General features: G+C 43.5%; 1 protein-coding gene across 9 annotated transcripts in view; it reads right to left on the reverse strand.

Moving 5' to 3' along the window:
- Positions 1–4,070, reverse strand: part of IL15 (interleukin 15) — a 92,748-nt gene extending 88,678 nt beyond the window's left edge. For 6 of the 9 annotated variants that reach the window (XM_062199563.1, XM_062199568.1, XM_062199566.1 and 3 more), the window contains exon 1: positions 3,203–3,653. The gene's annotated coding sequence lies outside the window, so the exon portion shown is untranslated. The other 3 variants (XM_062199564.1, XM_062199570.1, XM_062199573.1) reach the window with 3 other exon arrangements.
- Positions 4,071–6,000: the final 1,930 nt, after the last annotated feature.

Consider the following 6,000-nt stretch of genomic DNA (forward strand, 5'->3'; position numbering starts at 1 on the left):
TACCAATATTCCATCATAACACTATTGTAAAATGCTATAGTGGTTGACTGTCACAGACAGATTGTGAGAAATATTTCTATGGAAACAAAATCAGTCTCCACAAATCAGCAATCTTAAGTCTATTTGAGTTGGAATCCCAGTTCCATTACTTTCTAGCTCCATGGTCTTGGGAAAGTTATTTAGCTACTCTATATTTCAGTTTCTTCAATTACAAAACACTGATACCTGCACTCCCATGTTTACTGCAGCTCAATTCACAATAGCTAAGATATGGAATCAACCTAGAAGTCTGTCCATCAACTGAATAACTAAATAAAATGTGGCATATACACACAATGGAATATCACTCAGCCATTAAAAATAATGAAATTGTGACATTTGCAACAGAATGAATACAGCTAGAGATCATTGTACTAAGTGAAATAAGCCAGATCGGAACAGACAAATATTAGCATGTTTTCTCCTATTTGTAGAAGTTAATATATAATATAAATGTGTGTGGATGTCATGTTATTTGGTATTTAGTTTTAAATATTGCTTCATTGAAACATACCATGTAAATGACAATATAAAAAAAAAAGCAAAGAAACGCAGAGGGGGAAATAGTAAGCACTCTTGGGATACAAGTAATGTTTTGTTCTTAATTTGGGTGTTGGTTGTGAGTGTGCTCAGCCGACAAAAAATTCATTTATCTGTACACTTATGTGCATTTCTTTGTATGTATACTGTATTTCAATAAAACATTTAAATAATACAAAGATAAAATAAGGATAAAAACATATAGTCTCTAGCACATTAGTTCACTATGGTAAGTTTTTAAAATGCATGCTTAGTGCAATATATGATACCAAATAAGAATTCAATAGGTGTTAGTGACTATACATTATTTCTCATAATTCAAGCTGTGTGTCTAGAGAAAGTGTTCTGTATTATTATTAACTAACTTTCAGAAAAATACTTAACACAATGAACAGAACTTAACAGTAAACTACGGGCTGGTGCTGTGGCATAGTGGGTAAAGCTGCCAGTTGCAGTGCCGGCATCCCATATGGGCACTGGTTTGAGACCCTGCTGCTCCACTTCTGATCCAGTTCTCTGCTGTGGCCTGAGAAACAGTAGAAGATGGCTCAGGTGATTGGGCCCCTGCACCTACATGGGAAACCCAGAAGAGGCTCCTGGCTCCTGGCTTCAGATCAGCCCAATTCTGGGCACTGTGGCCATTTGAGGAGTGACCCAGCAGATGGAAGATCTCTCTGCCTCTGCCTCTCTGTAACTCTGCCTTTCAAATAAATAAATAAATAAATTTTTTTTTTTAAAAAAAATCAGTAAACTATGGGAGAGAGAGAAAAAAAAAAAGTCTTAGGAGTTTTAAAAGGGTTTACAACTGTTTGGGGTGAGAGCCGCATTTAAAAACCTGATCAGAGTTATACAGATACTTCCCTCAGAGAATTGTGTACACCCATCTGGGTGACTCTGCGCACATGCGCACGCGCGCACGCACACACACACACACACACCTCACTATACTGGTTCCTTTTCCAGCCTTCCTCAAATCCATCAAGGTCACCAAATTTGAGACAGGGACGTTCCTAGAGTAAAATCTTTAATTTGAAAAATTTATTCCAAAAATTTTAAACCATTGCTTTTCTCTGCCCCCCGCCCAATTTAGTTGATAAATACACATTATAAATACATGTTTAATTGATAAACATTGCCTCGCAAGGTACTGTTGACACCAGCTATATTAATTTCAAGGAATAAAACAAAACAAAACACATAATTTTTCTTAAACCTATCAGTAATCTGCAGGAAACTTCCAAGACAACCACAACTTCAGGTTCTGGAGTTGTCATTACAAATCAGCAGACAGAAATGCAACCAAAGGTAAGGAAACAGCTTTCCCACTAGAAGTTCTGGACCAGGGGCCAACCTAACACCTGCTGCCACTGTTGCATAGCAGGAGCCCCTGCAGGAGCCGCCCTCCTGAGTTTGACTAAAACTCTGAGAGGAGAAAACAGAGAAATACAAAGGTATTTTTAAAAGTTCGTGGGAAAACAGAATTAAAAGACGAGTTTATTTTTTGGTGTAAAAAGAAAACCCACTCTGAAATCCATGCATATATTTTTCATAATACACAACTTCGATAAACTTTTTGAAGACCTCTTGTAACAGGATATGACATTAAGATGCAATCATGCAAAACCTTAGGAGTTTTCTGATGCTTCTTGGGTTAAACTTAGTTTTATATTTACTTACTTTCTGAATTTGAAATGGTTACTGCTTGGTCCTCAGCCCTCTCCTTTCCATATATCCATATATCCTTGTCCCTTCCTCTGTACCCTATCATGCCCACTACACTGCTATTTAAGAAAATGACAGTTTTAATTTTAATGTGTATTGCATCTTGCCACTTCCAATGGAATGCTTCCCCTTGCAGCCTCTGCTTAGAAGACACATAGCAGATCCCCACCTGTTTATTCTGCAACAGGTACTCAACAGTTCCCTCTGGTCAATACAGCCAATTTCTCCACAATGTCAAGTGGATATTATCAGCACTGGGAGGAGGTGGAGGGTTGGAAGAGTGAGTGGGAGGGCGGGTATGGTGGGAAGAATCACTATATTCCTAAAGTTGTACTAATGAAATGCATTTAGTTTGTATTCTTTAGGTAAAAAAAAAGGTAATTAAAAGATACGTAGTGGAAAACAGCTGGTGACAGCCACTTTGCTTCCAGTTTCAACTTCTGACTTATCCTATGGAAGAATCTACTGTAAGCAGCACTTAAGAATTATGTTGTTTTACACATACTTTTAAATCTAAATAATTTTAAATGCATGGACTTGCATAATTTAAAAAAAATTAGCTGGATTTTCATTTAAAGCCATCGTGAATAAGGATTTGGGTTTTATACCAATACAATTCGCTCGGATTTCTCTCAAGTCATTCTGTTATTCCAGATGTTACTTTTCTAAGAAATAAGTGGCTTGTGCGGATTTGGAATTAATATATACCCAGGAGGCCTGATTGCCAAGTAGCGATTATTGCTGCAAATTTCTCTCCCTAGAAGACTAGTCGCGATCAGAGAGGCAAGAATTTTATCTTGCACTCAAAGGTGACAGACGCACGCACGCACGCACGCACAGGTTCCCGCGGGGAGTCAGGGAGTTGGAGAGGAGGCGGGGAGGAAGCCCGGAGCTGCAGTACCTTTCTTGACTTTTCTGCCAGACCTCTCTTCTCAGAAGTCAACAGCTTAGCGGGCGCAGCCAGACGCGCACCCCTCACCCTGGGCCAGGCGGCCTCGAAGTCCGTGCAGCGCCGGGCGCAGCGGCGCCCGCAGCCAGGAACGCGGAGTGAGCGCAGTGCGCTGGGAACCGCGCGCGACGGCCAACGGGACGCGGCGATCTGCGCTCCTCTGGACGCCGGAGGGTGGCAAAGAGAACCCGGGAGACGAATGAAGGGGCAGACGGGAACAAAACTTCTGCACGTAGCGCCGGGAAAACTTTAGTCGCGGTCAAGAGGGTGGGGCGGTCGGCTGGTGGCTGGGCCGGGGAGACGTGTTAGTAGCGCCGCGGCTGGGAGGGGCCCAGGGCGTAGGCTTTAGGGGGAAAATTCCATCTCCCTACCACCTCCCGTCCCAGAGCCTGGGAACCGAGCCCTGTACCTCTGTCGAGTGCCGGGTACAATGTGGACGGGCGGCAGCTCGTGCAACCCGGAGGGCGGCCACCTGCCCCCCTTCCCGGGCGAGGGGCGTCCGAGGGCAGTGAGCGAGTCAGCTGGGATCTCCCCTGCCGCCCTCCACCCGGGGAGTCCCAACCCCCAGCGAAAGGAAAAGTGAAAGAGAAAGAGCCAGGAGAGCAGGCCAAGATAAACATCCCCAGCGGGAGGGGCGGGAAGGCAGCAGGCTCCGAGATGATTTTCCCCAGGTGTTTGGTTCCTTGGGAGCCTGGCGCGCCTCTGCCGCCGCCAGGTGCAGGGCTCGGAACTTGGAGGGAGCGCGGCAGGACGTGCGAAAGCGCCCGCTCTGTCTCCCTTGGGCACCGGACTCTGGCCTCCGCCTCTGCTTCCAGGGACACCAGCGGAGCCCCGACGCGAGGAGAGAGGTTCCCCAGGCCGCACGCTCAGCGACCCGCACCGCGTGGAGGCGTCCCCAGCAAAGCCTGGAGACACCCGAGGAGGGGACGCGGCCAAAACTCCCAGAGGAAAGGGAAAAGGATGTTGGACGGAGTTGAGCGGCTGCTCCAGACCAATCGCTCGGCCGGCGGGAGCTTCGAGGAAGAAGGAGGAGGAAGTTGAAGTCTTAACTTGAGAAGACTTGGATGACGACACCTGGTTCCCGATTTGCCCAAGGCAGCTGCATGGGCGTACAAGAGCGAGTCTCTCTCAAGTCACTTTTTTCAGCCCTTTGTGTAGCCCACGGTTAAAACAGGGTGAAAAAATTATTAAAACTTTTATTTTTTTTAGTTTTGAAATTTGATGGTGTTTTAACATTTGGCCACATTAACCTCAAATGTGGACATTATATGTGTATACATATATACTATTTTTCTTGAAGACAAAGATATTAATATCGCAAAAAATGAGGTATTTTCCATTTGGAAGGATCGCCTTCCTTGATGCTGAGGGAGCTAAAAACCCATCAGAGTGACCAGAAAAGCCCTCCTGCCCGGTTTCGAAAGCTCTTAGGAGAACCTCACCTGCACATGAATTACTGAAAATCCTAACCCTTCAGAGATCTGGCACGCAGACAATGCCTCCTTGAAGCTTAGTAGAAAATACAACACTTAGGGCTGGCACTGTGGCTAGTAGGCTAAGTCTTTGCAGTAGCGCAGGCATCCCATATGGGCACTGGTTCCTGTCCCAGCTGCTCCTCTTTTGATCCAGCTCCCTGTTTGTGGTCTGGGAAAGCAGTGGAAGATGGCCCAAGTGGTTGGGCCACTGTGCCCGCGTGAGAGACCTGGAGGTAGCCACTGGCTCCTGGCTTCAGACCAGTCCAGCTCAGTGTTGGGGCCATCTGGGGAGCAAATCAGCAGTTGGAAGACCTCTCTCTCTGTCTCTAACCTCTCTGTGACTCTGCCTTGCAAATAAATAAATAAATAAATAAATATTTTTTAGAAATATAACTGTGTCCCTTTTGTATTATAGCAATATGTTAAAAATGAAATAGAAAAATCTTAGAATGATTAAATATTATACATAAAAGTCCACATAAATCATTTCATATTTATGAAAAATTTGAATTTATTTCCATAAACTTTCCTTTTCTAAATTATTTTATACTTGAAATAATTGTTTAGAAACCTGTAAATATATAAAAAGTATTTTACAACCATTCAAAATTGACTATATATATAGGTTGTTTTGCGACCGACTGCAACTAGGACTGTCACAGAGCTTCTGCGATGCTGTGTGCTATGCACCTGGTGGAGGAAGTAGAGGTCCAATCAGGCACCTTAGTGGCCACACTTAGTACCTTCTAGTAGAGCTTGGTATTATTGATGCCAGAAGGCACATGACATCCCAGATCCTGATCTTCTTATTGACTATCTACAATACAGAGGGACATCACTGTAGACACCACACTTTTAACACACTGTGGCCGTGACAGTGAGTTACATATACTGAGCTACCAGAGAGCATTCCCTCCATTGACTGAACTGTACAATCAGGGTACATAAGAAAAATAAAAGTGATCTACAACCACTGATTGAAACTGATATAATGAGTTCTGGAACAAGCTGAATGATACACGAAGGTACTGAAAAAAGTTCATGGAAAATAGAATAAAAAGATAACCTTTGTTTTGGTGGAAAAAGTTTTGAAATCCTCGCATATGAGGGGTCCTCAAGAGGGCATATGGAAAATGTATATTAAGAAAAACTATGCATAGATTTCAAGATATTTTTGCACCATGATAGACATCTTTCAATTTCATTTTCCATAAGCTTTTTTGAGGCATCTTCGTATAATATGAAACCATTTAATTATATTGTGGCGATCAAATA

Source organism: Lepus europaeus, chromosome 8 (assembly GCF_033115175.1).
Source record: "Lepus europaeus isolate LE1 chromosome 8, mLepTim1.pri, whole genome shotgun sequence".
In the NCBI taxonomy this organism is placed as follows: Eukaryota; Metazoa; Chordata; class Mammalia; order Lagomorpha; family Leporidae; genus Lepus; species Lepus europaeus.